General features: G+C 38.8%; 1 protein-coding gene and 1 non-coding gene across 14 annotated transcripts in view; both read right to left on the bottom strand.

The window, feature by feature from the left end:
* The window catches only part of CADPS2 (calcium dependent secretion activator 2), a 585,913-nt gene that overhangs the window by 295,997 nt on the left and 274,187 nt on the right, over nucleotides 1-15,729 (bottom strand). The window lies entirely within an intron of this gene.
* TRNAW-CCA (transfer RNA tryptophan (anticodon CCA)) lies at nucleotides 8,225-8,296 on the bottom strand. Its single transcript has one exon. It is a non-coding gene; the product is annotated as a tRNA-Trp (tRNA).

Here is a 15,729-nt window from a genome sequence, read left to right as displayed (position 1 = left end):
CCTGTTTTTTGACATGAAAATAAAAGGTGAATGTGTTATATGAACTGGAATCAGAAAAAAAACCGTTTAAAATGTCATAGATTTAATGTATTGTCCTTTAAAGATAAAAGGAAATTTAAACTATTTATACTGCTTCCAACTACTAGGTTATAAGTATCACCAATCAGTACAGCATATTGTTATTAGTAAGTTGGAATGTCCATCAGTTACTGGTATGACTGATCCTTGACCACCACAGGGGATGGGGTGCTGACCCTCTGTGAAGTCACAAATCCAAGTATAGTTTATAGTCAGCCCTTCTTATACAGGCATCTGTTTCTGTTCAGTTGCTAAGTCATGCTTGATTCTTTGAGACCCCATGAACTGCAGCGTACCAGACTTCTCAGTTCTTCATTATCTCTTGGAGTTGGTTCAAACTCATGCCCATTGAGTTGGTGACGTCATCCAACCATCTCATTTGTCACCCTCTTCTCCTGCACTTAATCTTTTCCAGCATCAGAGCCTTTTCTAATGAGCCAGCTCTTCAAATCAGGTGGCCAAAGTATTGAAGCTTCAGCATCAGCATCAGCCTTTCCAATGAATATTCAGTGTTGACTTCCTTTAAGACTGACTGGTTTGATCTCCTTGCTGTCCAGGGGACTCTCAAGTCTTCACCAGCACCACAATTCTACAGCATCAGCTCTTCGGTGCTCAGCCTTCTTTATGGTCCAACTCTCACATCTGTGGATTCGACCAACTCAAATCAACAAATTCACATGTACGTGGACCTGCACTTTTCAGACCCATGTTGTTCAAGGGTCAGCTGGAACTCACTTTACCAGATCTTCCCATGATTAATCTCTAATTTGCCAGAACTTCAAGCAGGGGTTAATGTTCTTTGGCGCTAAACATATCGGCATGAAATGTTTTGAAATTTTATACGTATTTTTAATGTGAAAGCCCTGGAATTGCTAGGGTAATACAATGTTAGTGCATCCCATTTTTAGTGACTTAACATTTGAAAGCAAACACTCATCAGCTGTTTCTAGCTGCTCCAAAGGTAAAAGACTCTTGGCTGTGTCTCTGAGCAGAGGGTTGAAAGGGAAACATCAGACTGAATCATCTACAAAGGCCTGTTTTAGTTCTCGAAAAAGTCCTCTTGGGGTCTATTTGCAGATTACTTTTTTTTTTTTTTCCATTCCTAAATGACTCTTTTAGGTGAAATGAAAATATTTTCCAAGTGCAGAGTAGTTGGGGAGCCAGGGGATAAGACTCTGAATTACACCAACATCTCAGATTCCAGAGAGGACTGGAGTCAGCTGGGACCATTTCTGATGGGGATTGAGAAGACAGCCAAAGGCACCAAGCGCTCAACAAGGGCACGATGTATGGTGCGGAAACAAAAGTGGATTTAAATAAAGTAAGCGAAATATGGCAGGATCCAAACCGGCCCCAGGAGCATCAGATGAGGAGTTGTGCTCCAGACTGTGCTCTACAGCCCAGAGGTGACATCACAGGCGATTCAGCAGGAACCTGGCAAGCAGCTGGATCTGGTCATTTTCACAGACCATAGTTGCCGCTGGCTCTTGATGCTTCTAGATCCTATGAGACCTATCCTGTGTCACTCAGCAAGAGAAACCCCCATTTATTGACTTCTGATGGCCAGTGATTACTCAATTTTGTGATATTCTCCAACTTAAATGAAAAACAGACATGCTTGTAAAAATTAAGGACATTTAAATTGATTTTTAAAAGAAATGTTGGATACTTATGAGATAGTGGAAACTCCATTAAGGTTTCAAAAGAGTGAAAGTGACTTATGTTTTTCCCTGTAACTTGCCAAATTGGCACTTAATGAGACATTTTAATAATGAAACTAATTCTTGTTTCCCGTGTGCAACCTCGAGAATGATATTTAATAAGCACCCAGTATGCCCATTATAGGGATGAATGTTAAAAATACAAAGATGAAAGAAAACAGAGTCTGGCCTCAGGGACGTACCTTGTGGGTTAAAAAGAAGCATTAGACAGATAGTATTCTTCTGATTAAAGGTACCCACTGGCTTTCACATTAAGACCATAGTCTCCCACCTATGCCATTACCCTTCTATGTTTACGATTTGTCTGAGGAACCACAGTGAGACCCCTTACCACAACCACCACTGGGCTCTGGACATAACAAGCACACATTACACATTCAAGAGAGAAGATGATGATGTGTTAAAAAAAATACAGACTTTGTAATCTAAGAGGACTGGGTGTCAATAGCTGAGTTAATCAGGTATGTCAAACTTTTGAGGATCCATTCTCTTCTTTAGAAAGTAGGAATGAGTCTTCCCTGCCAAGGGTTCAGAAGAGTGAATGAAGTTAATAAGAAAACATCTATCATAATGTCTGGAAAATTAGAAGGGCATATGAAATAAATGATTGTTCCCAATTCACCTGAGAACCCTATTCTCCTGACAGGAGGACAGAGGTCCAAATGACTAATTCCTGACTGATTTCTCTTACTGGTGGGCAAGCAGCTGGAGAGTGATCTCACATTCTCTTTTTTAGTGGAAAGCAGCAGCAAATATATCAAGCACAAAATAAGACAGGTCCTGAAAACCCTCTAGGTTTTATCCACATTAGGTGGTAACAACATGGGTTTTGCTAATAGCTCTTTGACTTCTGGGAAGTTCATCTGTGTTGACCAGAAAACACGGCTGATGCATGTTTTGCTTTCTGTGCTCCTTCATCAGTGAGAGTTCAGTTTGGTTCAATTCACTTGCTTGGTCGTGTTTGGCTATTTGTGACCCCATGAACTGCAGCACGCCAGGCCCCCCTGTCCATCACCAACTCCCAGAGGCCACCCAAACCCATGTTCATTGTGTCAGTGATGCCATCCAACCATCTCATCCTTTGTCATCCCCTTCTCCTCCTGCCCTCAATCTTTCCCAGCATCAGGGTCTTTTCAAATGAGTCAGCTCTTCACATCAGGTGGCCAAAGTATTGGAGTTTCATTTTCAGCATCAGTCCTTCCAATGAACACCCAGGACTGATCTTCAGAATGGACTGGTTGGATCTCCTTGCAGTCCAAGGGACTCTCAAGAGTCTTCTCCAACACCACAGTTCAAAAGTATCAATTCTGCACTCAGCTTTCTTTATAGTCCAACTCTCACATCCACACATGACCACAGGAAAAACCATAGCCTTGACTAGCCAGACCTTTGTTGGCAAAGTAATGTCTCTGCTTTTGAATATACTATCTAGGTTGGTCATAACTTTCCTTCCAAGGAGAAAGTGTCTTTTAATTTCATGGCTGCAGTCACCATCTGCAGTGATTCTGGAGCCCAGAAAAATAAAGTCTGACAGTTTCCACTGTTTCCCCATCTATTTCCCATGAAGTGGTAGGACCAGATGCCATGATCTTTGTTTTCTGAATGTTGAGCTTTAAGCCAACTTTTTCACTCTCCACTTTCACTTTCATCAAGAGGCTTTTGAGTTCCTCTTCACTTTCTGCCATAAGGGTGGTGTCATCTGCATATCTGAGGTTATTGATATTTCTCCCGGCAATCTTGATTCCAGCTTGTGTTTCTTCCAGTCCAGCGTTTCTCATGATGTACTCTGCATATAAGTGAAATAAGCAGGGTGACAATATACAGCCTTGACGAACTCCTTTTCCTATTTGGAACCAGTCTGTTGTTTCATGTCCAGTTCTACCTGTTGCTTCCTGACCTGCATACAAATTTCTCAAGAGGCAGATCAGGTGGTCTGGTATTCCCATCTCTTTCAGAATTTTCCACAGTTTATTGTGATCCACACAGTCAAAGGCTTTGGCATAGTCAATAAAGCAGAAATAGATGTTTTTCTGGAACTCTCTTGCTTTTTTCCATGATCCAGCGGATGTTGGCAATTTGATCTCTGGTTCCTCTGCCTTTTCTAAAACCAGCTTAAACATCAGGAAGTTCACAGTTCACATATTGCTGAAGCCTGGCTTGGAGAATTTTGAACATTACTTTACTAGCGTGTGAGATATGGTGGAGGTAATTACTGTTTTTCACTTGCTACGTCATGTCTGACTCTTTGTGACTCCATGGACTGCAGCAGGCCAGGCTTTCCTATCCTTCTCTATCTCCCAGAGTTTGCTCAAATTCATGTTCGTTGATTTAGCAATGCTATCTCATTCCCTGTCACCCTCTTCTTTTGCTTTCAATCCTTCCCAACATCAGAGTTTTTTCCCAATGAGTTAGCTCTTCGCATCAGGTGACCAAAGTATTGGAACTTTGGCTTCAAATATTCAGGGTTGACTGGTTTGATGTCTTTACTTGTCTTTCTGCTGAGAATTCAAGAGTTACTTTCTCAAAAAGACTTCCCTAACCATCTCCATCTGCAGCACAGGACAATCCCCCAAAGAAGTAAGATTACTGTGCCATTTATTTTGCCTAGGATCATATTCCTTTTCTACAAAGCAGTTACTTACTTTGTAATTATATGTTCCTGGATGTTTCCTTGTTAAGGTATATCTCTGCTTTAGACGTCAAGTGCCATTGCTATAGCCATTTTTAAAATTAATTTTTTATGTATAGTTGATTTACTAGCTATTTCTGATTTTAATCATTTCAAATCCAGTACCTGTGTGATACTTAGTGCTCAGTAACTCTCTGTTGCATGAATGATACCATATGCTTTATTCTAACCAGTCTTCAAAGAACCAGGAAGTAAGTCAGCAGTTGAATAACCGAGTTTGGTTTACAGTATATTTTGCTGGGCTATACTGTTGTCTCTCGGTGTCTGTGAGAGACAAGTTGCCAGTGTGTCCGTCAGATACCAGAATCCGTGGATGCTTAAGCCCCTCGTATAAAATTATGCAGGTAGAGTTGACACCCTTGGTATCGGTGGGTTCCACATCTGCTGATTCTACCAACTGAGGATTTAGTGCAATTGGCTGAAGCTGTGGACACGGAACCTGTGGTTGTGAGCGGACGACTTACATAGATGGAGAATTAAGATCGGGAGCTGTGCTTCTTTAATTACTCCCACATCGGACAACTGGACAATTTGCATGTACCAGAGCCTAGACCAGACTTCCAGGGATATAAACAAAAACATGGAAAATATTTCACGTTTACAGACAGACAGTTCTACGGATAAGGCAGCCAACGCCAAGTGGAAGGGGGTGTTGTTAATCACCTGAGCCTGAAAGCCATTTTTGTATTTAAAGCATAACATTACATTTAACTAAAATATCATCAGTAATTTTAATATATTTATAGTGTTTCAGAGCAATTCTCAAACAAATGGATGTCCATATATCAGAACTGTTGAGACTGATAAACAACACATGTACCTTTTTAAAGTATTTACCTAAGATTACTGTTCATTTCTTAATCTCTGTCTCAGTAAACTGTGAAGATATGGAACTTTCTTTAGCCAAAAATTTTTAATGAGTGACAGGTGTGTTTTAGCAATTTATTCAATAAACATTTCATTTATTTTTTGAGAGCTGAAATTTATTTAAGCTCTTTTTGGAGCTTGGACAAAACAATTTTGTGGTATTTTACCACTTGTCTTTTTGGGCACACATTTCTTATCCTGTCATCATTGCACCCGTGCCCAACTTAAGGCGAGAATTATTATAGAATACATCATAGGAATTAAAAGCTACCTGACTGCTTAAGCAGTAATCACGGTTTTCTCTATGAGGTGAATCTGAGACAGTATTTACTGAAATAAAAATGAAATACTGAGGAAAGTCTATTTGTGTGCGTGCTCAGTGGTGTCCAGACTCTTTGTGACCTGATGGACTGTAGCCTGCCAGGCTCCTCTGTCTATGGGACTTTCCCGGCAAGAATACTGGAATGGGTTGCCATTTCCTACTCCAGGGGATCTTCCTGACCTGGGATCAAAACCCCATCTCCTGTGTCTCCTGCATTGACAGGTGGATTCTTCACCACTGTGCCACCTGGGTCTATTTTGTACATATTATAAAACTGAATACTAATTTAAAATCAGAAAACACTTTGTTTCCAGTTTCCCTTTGAAGACTTCACAAACATTAACCAATGAAATCATATGTCTGATATGTTTATAACTTCAGAAGAATCACAAAATCTAATTGTGGATTATATTTCAAATTCAACCAGCTAAAGATACATTTGTCATGTTTTTTTCAATGAAAGCACACAGAACTTGGGGCTTCCCCAGTGGGTCAACTGATAAAGAACCTGTCTGCCAGTGCCGGAGACATAACAGATGTGGGTTCAATCCCTGGGTCAGGAAGATCCTCTGGAGGAGGGCATGGCAACCCACTCCATTATTCTTGTCTGGAGAATCCCATGGATAGAGGAGCCTGGAAGGCTATGGTCCATAGGGTTGCTCAGAATCAGATATGAGTGAAGCAACTTCGTATGCACACATAAAGAACTTGTGTAAAGACATATTTCACGTATTTTCAAGGGAATAATATGGTTTTAGAGAATGAAATATGATCTGGGTCCTCTGACCACCAAAATCATATATTTACAAAACAGGTGGAATTCAGTCGCCTGGTTGGCTATTTCATTATTTTGGAATTGCAGCTTTCTTCTTAAATAACTATATGCATGTAAATTTAGTGGTTGCTTCATTAATCCATATTTACATATGCAAAATTAGAAGTAAACAATGTGGGTGGAAAACTTTTAAGTGAAAACAAGCACAGTTGTGTGTCTGGTTAAATAAAAATATTCTACCTTGTTACAAAAATGTCTTTTTGAAAACTGCCCATGTGCTTTAAAAAATTACTATAATAGCTTTAAAGAACTTTACAATTCCAGCTTAAATTTAAGGAGCATTTTCTTCAAGAAACTTCATTTAATTTTTAGAGGAGATTTTAATTTTATATAATGCTTCTGTTGCTGCACAAATATTCTGGATATGTAAGATGGGATGTCAGTATTGTGCTATTTGCCATTTGTGAAGATCTGGGCCACACAAGGCCATTGGTACAGTGTCACTTAGCAGACTGTATTTCACTGTACAGTGAGTGGCAATTAGGGTGACAACTGGCTCCTAGCTGCTTTTAAGTCTGTTCAGACTCTGGTTCAACATTCGCAAGCACGAATACTAGGTGGTTGTCAGTTTTATAAACATATCTAATTTTTGTTAATCAGTATTCTCCTTATAGATTACTCTCATGATTCAACAGAATTTTGTTGCTAATCATTTGAGGTCAAAGGCTTCATCTGCTACAGGTCAAGCACTGAGCCAGACACTGGAAAAGCAAAGCTGAAAAAGACCCGACCTCTGCCTTTAGGGAACTCATAGTTAGGTGGTAGCAGAGAGGCAACTACAACACAGAACGAGAGGTCCAGACCATGTGGTTGCTGTTCAGTTGCTAAGTCATGTCCGACTCTTTGCGACCCCATGGACTGCAACACACCAGGTTCCTCTGCCCTCCTCTATCTCCCAGAGTTTGCTCAAATTCATGTCCACTGGGTTGCTGATGCTATCTAGCCATCTTATCCTCTGCCACCCCTTTCTCCTTTGGCCTTCAATCTTTCCCAGTACCAGGGACATTTCCAATGAGTTGGCTCCTTGTATTAGGTGGCCAAAGTAATGGAGCTTCAACATCAGTCCTTCCAATGAATGTTTGGGGTTGATTTCCTTTAAGATTGACTGGTTTGATCTCCTTGATGTCCAAGGGACTCTCAAGAGTCTTCTCCAGCACCACAATTTGAAAGCATCAGTTCTTTGGCACTCAGCTTTCCTTATGGCCCAACTTTCACATCTGTACATGAATACTGGAAAAACTATAGCTTTGACTATATGGACCTTTGTCAGCAAAGTGATTTCTCTGTTTTCTAAAATGCTGCCTACGTGTGTCTAGCTTTTCTTCCAAGAAGCAAGCATCTTTTAATTTCAGTCCACAGTGATTTTGGAACCCAAGAAAATTAAATGTCATTGTTTCCACTTTTTCCCCATCTATTTGCCATGAAGTGATGGAGTAGCCCTCACAGTCAACAAAAGTCTGAAATGCAGTACTTGGGTGCAATCTCAAAAATGACAGAATGATCTTGTCTTGTTTCTAGGAAAACCATTCTATATCATAGTTTTCCAAGTCTATGCCCCAAACACTAACGCGGAAGAAGAAGTCAAACCATTCTGAAGTCGCTCAGTTGTATCCAACTCTTTGCGACCCCGTGGACTATAGCCTACCAGGCTTCTCCATCTATGGGATTCTCCAGGCAAGAATACTGGAGTGGGTTACCTCCTCCAGGGGATCTTCCCGACCCAGGGATCGAACCTGGGTCTCCTGCATTGGAGGCAGATGCTTTAGCCTCTGAGCCACCAGGGAAGCCCACAAGGCCTAGAACTAACACACACACAAAAAATGTCCTTTTCATCATAGGGGATTGGAATGCAAAAGTAGGAAGTTAAGAGATATCTGGAGTAACAAGCAAGTTTGGCCTTGGGGTACAAAATGAAGCAGGGCAAAAAGCTAACACAGTTCCATCAAGGGAACACACTGGTCATAGCAAACGCCCTCTTCCAACAACACAAGAGACTATACATGGACATCACCAGATGGTCAATATCAAAATCAGATTGATTATATTCTTCACAGCAGAAGATGGAAATGCTCTATACAGTCAGCAAAAACAAGACCTGGAGCTGAGTGTAGCTCAGATCATCAGCTCCTTATTGCAAAATTCAGGCTTACATTGAAGAAAGTAGGGAAAACCACTAGGCCATTCAGGTAGGACCTAAATCAAATCCCTTATGATTATACAGTGGAGGTGATGAACAGATTCCAGGGTTCAGATATGGTAGACAGAGTGCAAGAAGGCAACGTGGTTGTCTGAGGAGGCCTTAAAAATAGCTGAGAAAAGAAGAGAAGTGAAAGGCAAATGAAAAAAGGAAAGATATACCCATCTGAATGCAGAGTTCCAGAGCAACTGCAAGGAGAGATAAGAAAGCCTTCTTTTATGAACAATGAATCTGTTTCCTATCTAATAAAAGAGTGATATTTTCTACTGTGAAATTCTTGCTCATTCATGCCATATGGATAAACATTTCTAGATCAGATTAATTATCCTCCTTGTAATATGTCTTAATTTACATAAGTGATGCTATAAAACTGTGAATAATTTTGCAATTTAGAAGAATGTGCTGTGAAGTATTACATCTTTGGATTGTTTTAAAGAAAAGGATGAGTATAAAATGGATGTAAATTTTTTTGCCCAGGCCATCAGAAGCTACATGATAGAAAGAAAACAAAACAACACATGCAGTAGCTAAGTAAAGGAATTAACCTCTCTGTGAACAGAAAGAGCAGCCCTGTGGAGTCAAACTAACAAAGCCAAGCTCAGCTTGGTGTAAACAAGCATTCTCTTTCTAAAGACGCCACCAACTGAGGAAAAATAGCAAAGGTCACTGGCTAGGTTGGGGACCTTCTCTGAAAAACCAAACCATGAAACATTCACAGATATGCCCAGGGATATTAACAATGAAAATTTAATGTAATCACTCATCTCTCTGATGATGAGAGAAACAGGTCCATCTGTCAGTACGTCTCATCACAAAAGTGATTCATCAACATTAAGCCCACAAACCTGCTCTGAGCCTTCCAGAAATAGTTACTTCTGCAATTTTAATGAGTTTTCATTAGAAATCAAGACCCTTACTTTAAGCCATTAACCATTCTATTCCTACTACAAGTAGAGTGTGTGCTTAAGCAAGAAGCACAAATAAATATTGAAGTCCACCAAGTTCCTGCTATGACGTGAATTCACTTGAAGTCAAACTTAAAAAAAAAAAAGCACGTGTCTGTGCTCATCCCAACTTGCCGAGGGTTTTATATACTGAAGAACTCATGAGTCTTTCCCCTAGAAGTTTACTCTGGAGCTTTCTCCTAGAATCGAGTATTTGCAATGAAATAACATGAGGAGGTAACCTGAAACACTGATGTTTGTAAAGAAAGTAATTGGACGAAAATGTTTTGAATTTTTAGATGGAACCCACAGGAAAACTTGTTTGACATTGACAGAAATGTTAGCTACTGATATTATGTTAATAAAAACTTAAGTTGTTACTTTAGAATCTGGTTTTCAAATGTGGAAGACAAAAGGTTAAGTTTTTACAACTCTAAGATTATATATTCATGGGCTTCCCTGGTGGCTCACACAGTAAAGAATCTGCCTGCAAAGCAGGAGACCCAGGTTCGATCCCTGGTGGGGAAGATCCCCTGGAGAAGGGAATGGCAACCCACCTCAGTATTTTTGCCCAGAGAATCCCATGGACAGAGGAGCCTGGTGGGCTACAGTCCTGGTGTAGCCTGGTGGGTTTGCAAAGTGTCAGACAGGACTGAGCAAAAAACACTTTCACTTTTCACTTTCAAGATTATATTCATAGTAAATAGTTAAACTTTTTTTCTAGACATCTATCCTATTTAAACATGAAGTAATATAGCATATGAACAGAAGAAAAATGCTTAAGAATTTATCTCTGCCACTCTTGCAGTTATGTAAAACTTGTGATTCACCCCCCACATTCAAATATTAAAATTTTTTGAAGATTTCTATGAGAATTTGCCAATTTCAATATGATCCAAATGTTGCCATCTGCCAGCAAAGCTATATTACGGCAAGGAGAGGAAAATTAAAAATTAGAACACAGTGAGAGTTTCACAGAGTTGCTTCAGGTAAAAATTTGCTATTTCATAAGCCAAAGTATCAAATCTTTGCCAACAAAATTCATCGTGCATTTTGTGTAACAAGGAAATTTGTGCCAGGATAATGATAGCATTAAAATTAAAAATTTACTAATGAACTAATTAAATTTAAAAATTGGCTAATTCTTCACTTCTTTTTTGCCAAACTTATTGGTTTCTTTGGTCATCTTAAGTCAATGAGATTTGCTCTGAGAACAAGAGAAATTTTAGAATAGACTTCTTTCTTCATCTTTCAAAACTCTCTTTAAATATTATGTCAGTATCTTTGATGCAGTATTTCCAGAGCTGATACTTTTGAGAAGATGAAAAATACAAAACAAACAACAACCCCCAAAAGTTTACATAAGACTTATTCTTTCTACGAAGTAAAAGAAAACTTAAGGGAAAACACTGCCACATCTTCCAGATAACAGAGCTTCCATACATAAAGAGTTCTCTTTAAATTTCAGAAAGGAGCAAAAATACTATGAACAATGGGTCTCATTCAGTAAAAGTTACCTGATAATTATCAATACTTTAGAAGATTTAAGTGTCTACTTTCTTCTATACAGAAAGCCTCAGAATTGTAATTAAAAAAAATACATGAAATTAAAAATAATCAACCTATAATTAATCTTACTAAATAATTAGTGACAAAGTATCTTTTAAGTGACATTTAATGAAGAAAGCCAGTCATGAATAAAACTTACCTTAGTAGGGGAAAAAGAATGTCACTTAGGTGGTATGAGCAGGAATTTCTTAAATTGACAAACCTTTAGTTAGACTATGTACTATAAACAGAGACTCTAGAAATGAAAAAAGGACATTACAACTGATGTCACAGGGATTAAAAAGAATCAAATGAGACCACTAGGAACAATTACACACCAACAAACTGGATAGCCTAGAAGAGATGGACAAAGTTCCTAGAAACATACAACCTACTAAGACCAATTCATGAAGAAACAGAAAATCTGATAGACTTGTAACTGGCAAGGAGACTGAATCAGTAATCAAAAACTTCCCCCCAAAAAGCCCAGAATCAGATGGATTCACTGGTGAATTATACCACAATTTTAAGGAGAATTAATGATAATTATTTTTCCATCTCTTCCAAAAATTTGAAGAGAACACCCTGAAGCTCATTTGAAAAGGCCAGCATTATCCAGATGCCAAAGCCACACAAAGACAGCAAAAGCACAAGAAAAGACTGTATGCTCAGTGGGTTCTGACTCTTTGCAACCCCATGGACTGCAGAATGCCAGGATCCTCCGTCTATGGGGATTTCCCAGGCAAAAACACTGAAATGGGTTACCATTTTCTTTTCCAGGGGATCTTTCCAATCTTCCTAACCCAGGGAACAAACCCATGTCTCTTACATCTCCTAAAGCTCCTGATTGGCAGGCAGGTTCTTTGCTACTAGTGCCACCTGGGAAGCCCACAATAAAAGAAACTACAGGTAAATATCACCTATGTATACTGATACAAAAGGCCTCACAACTTACCAGTGACACAGATTCAACAGGATGTGAAAAGGTCGTAATACACTCCAGGACAAAGTGAGGTTTCTTCCTGCGCCTGACGTATACAAATCAATGTGACATACCACATTACCTGAACAAAGGCTAAAAATCACCTGATCATCAAACCAGAGGCAGAAAAAGAGCTTGACAAAATTCAGCATCCTTTTATGATAAAAGACTGACAAACTAAGAATAAAAGGAATTTATTCAATATGATAAGACCATTTACGACAAGCTCACAGCTAGTATCATACTCAATGGAGAAAAACAGAAAACTTTTCCTCTAAGATCAGGAACAAGGCAAGGCTGTCCATTTTTACCACTTTTATTCAACACAATAACGAAAATTCTACCCAGAGCAATTAGGGAAAAGAAGGAATTTTATAAGCATACAAGTTGGAAAGGGAGAAGTAAAATTATCCAGATGACATTACCTTATATGTAGAAAACACTAAAGAGTACACAAAAACTCTTGTAACTAATAAATTCAATAAATCTGAAGAATACAAAATCAACATACAAAAAAACCAATTGCATTTCTGTACAATAAAAAATGAACTAACCAAAGAAGTTAAGAAAACAATCCCACTAAGAACAGTGCCAAAAGGAACAAAATATTAAGGAATAAACTTAACTAAGGATATGAAAGACTTACAGGAGGAAAATGATATGAAACTGATGAAAGAATTTAAAGATGACAAAAAATAAATTGGAAAAGACTCCATGTTCATGGATTGGAAGAATCAACATTATTAAAATGTTCATACTAACCAAAGCAATATACAAATTCTATCAAAATTCCAGTGGTGATGTTTTGAACAGAAATAGAAAAAAAAATTCTAAAATTCAAGCAGAACCACAAAAGGCCTTAAATAGCCAAAGCAACCTTGAGTAAAAAAAGAAAAAAGCTGGAGGCATAACACCTCTTGATTTCAAAACACATAACAAAGTTACACTAATCAAAACAGTATGGTACTGACATAAAAACAGAAATATACACCAATGGAACAGAACACAGGACCCCCAAATCACTTCAGTTCATTTCAGTCGCTCAGTCGTGTCTGTTTGTGACCACATGGACTGCAGCATGCCAGGCTTCTCTGTCCATCACTAACTCCCAGAGCTTGATCAAACACATGTCCATCGAGTCAGTGATGCCATCCAAGCATCTCATCCTCTGTCTTCCCCTTCACCTTCTGTCTTCAATCTTTCCCAGCATCAGGGTCTTTACCAAGGAGTCAGTTCTTCACATCAGGTGGCCAAAGTATTGGAGTTTCAGCTTCAGCATCTGTCCTTGCAATGAATATTCAGGACTTATTTCCTTTAGGATGGACTGGTTGGATCTCCTTGCAGTCCAAGGGATTGTCAAGAGTCTTCTCCAACACCACAGTTCAAAAGCATCAATTCTTTGGCGCTCAGCTTTCTTTATAGTCCAACTCTCACATCCATACATGATTACTGGAAAAACCATAGCTAGATGGACGTTTATAGGCAAAGTAATGTCTCTGCTTTTTAGTACGCTGTCTAGGTTGGTCATAGTTTTTCTTCCAAGGAGCAAGTGTCTTTTAATTTCATGGCTGCAGTCACCATCTGCAGTGATTTGGAACCACCCCAAAATAAAGTCTGTCATTTATGGGTTTCCATAAATGAGAAAAACAATGTTTCCATTGTTTCCCCATCTATTCATCATGATCTCAGTTTTCTGACCGTTGAGTTTTAAGCCAGGTTTTTCACTCTCCTCTTTCACTTTCATCAAGAGGCTCTTTAGTACTTCTTTGCTTTCTGCCATAAGGGTGGTGTCATCTGCATATCTGAGGTTATTGATATTTCTCCTGGCAGTCTTCATTCCAGCTTGTGCTTCATCCAGCACAGCATTTAGCATGATATACTCTGCATATAAGTTAAATAAACAGGGTGACAATATACGGCTTTGATGTACTAATTTCCCGATTTGGAACCAGTCTGTTGCTCCATGTCTGGTTTTAACTGTTGCTTCTTGAGCTACATACAGATTTCTCAGGAGGCAGGTCAGGTGGTCTGGTATTCCCATCTCTTTCAGAATTTTCCACAGTTTGTTGTGATCCACACAGTCAAAGGCTTTGGCATAGTTAATAAAGCACAAGTAGATGTTTTTCTGGAACTCTTTTGCTTTTTTGATGATCCAATGGATGTTGGCAATTTGATCTCTGGTTCCTCGGCCTTTTCTAAATCCAGCTTGTGGAAGGAAAACCACAATCACAGAAAACTAATCAAACTGATCACATGGACCACAGCCTTGTCTAACTCAATGGAACTATGAACCATGCTGTGCAGGGCCACCAAAGATGGATGGGTCATGGTGGAGTGTTCTGACAAGACTTGGTCCACTGGAGAGGAAATGGCAAACCACTTCAGTATTCTCGCCTTGAGAACCCCATGAACAGTACGAAAAAGCCCCCAAATAAACTCCTACATATATAATCTACTGACATTTCAAAAAGGTACCAAGTATACATAATGTAGAAAAGGTAGTCTCTTCAACAAGTAGTCCTGGGGAAACTGGATATTCACACGCAACAGAATAAAACTGGAACCTTCTCTTACACCATATACACAAAAATCAAATGAAAATGGATTAAGGACTTAAATATAAAAAAGTCTGAATTTAAACAACTCCTGGAAGAAAACATAAGGAAGAAGTTTCATGACACTGACCTAGGTAACGATTTATTAGATATGAGACTAAAAGTATTAAAATATGCAACAAAGCAAAAATAGCCAACTAGGACTACATCAAACTGGAAAAAAAAACAAACTGCTGCAAAACAAAGAAAACAATCAACAGAGTGAAAAGGCAACCTATGGAATAGGAGAAAGTATTTACAAACACTGTGTCTGATAATGTGATAATGTGTTAATGTCTAAAACACAGAAGAATCTCATACAACTCAGAAGGAAGAAAACAAGTAACTTGACTAGAAAATGGGCAAAGGACATAAATAGCCATTTCTTCCAAGAAATTACACAAATGGCCAAAAGGTATATTAAAGTCTGCTCAACATCAGTAATCCTTAGGGAAAAACAAATCAAAACCCAATGAGACATCACCCCACACCTGTTACGATGGCTATTATCTTATATATATATATATATATATATCGATAGATATAGATAGGTAAATATATAAAACAAGTACTGGTGAGGATGTGGAGAAGTTGGAACCCATGGAACACTGATGGTGGGAATAAAAAATGATGCAGTTGCTATAGAAAGCAGTACGGAGGTTTCTCAAAAAAATTAAAAACAGAGTTACTATATGACCCAATACCATCCCACTCTTGGCATATATATACATGTGTGTGTGTGTGTGTAAATCAGAATTTGAAAGTGACATTATACTCCCATGTTCACTGCAGCATTATTCACAACAGTTAAAATATGGAACAACCTAAATGATTATCAATGGATGGATGGATAAAGATGTTACTGAGGAAAACACAGGCAATACACTCTTTGACATGAATTGCAGCATGATTCTCTCTGACCCATATCCTAGATTAATGGAAACAAAAAGAA

The sequence above is a fragment of the Bos mutus genome, chromosome 4, assembly GCF_027580195.1.
Source record: "Bos mutus isolate GX-2022 chromosome 4, NWIPB_WYAK_1.1, whole genome shotgun sequence".
NCBI lineage: Eukaryota > Metazoa > Chordata > Mammalia > Artiodactyla > Bovidae > Bos > Bos mutus.
Note: the sequence above shows the minus strand (reverse complement) of the source record. Positions and strands in the feature narration are given on the sequence as shown.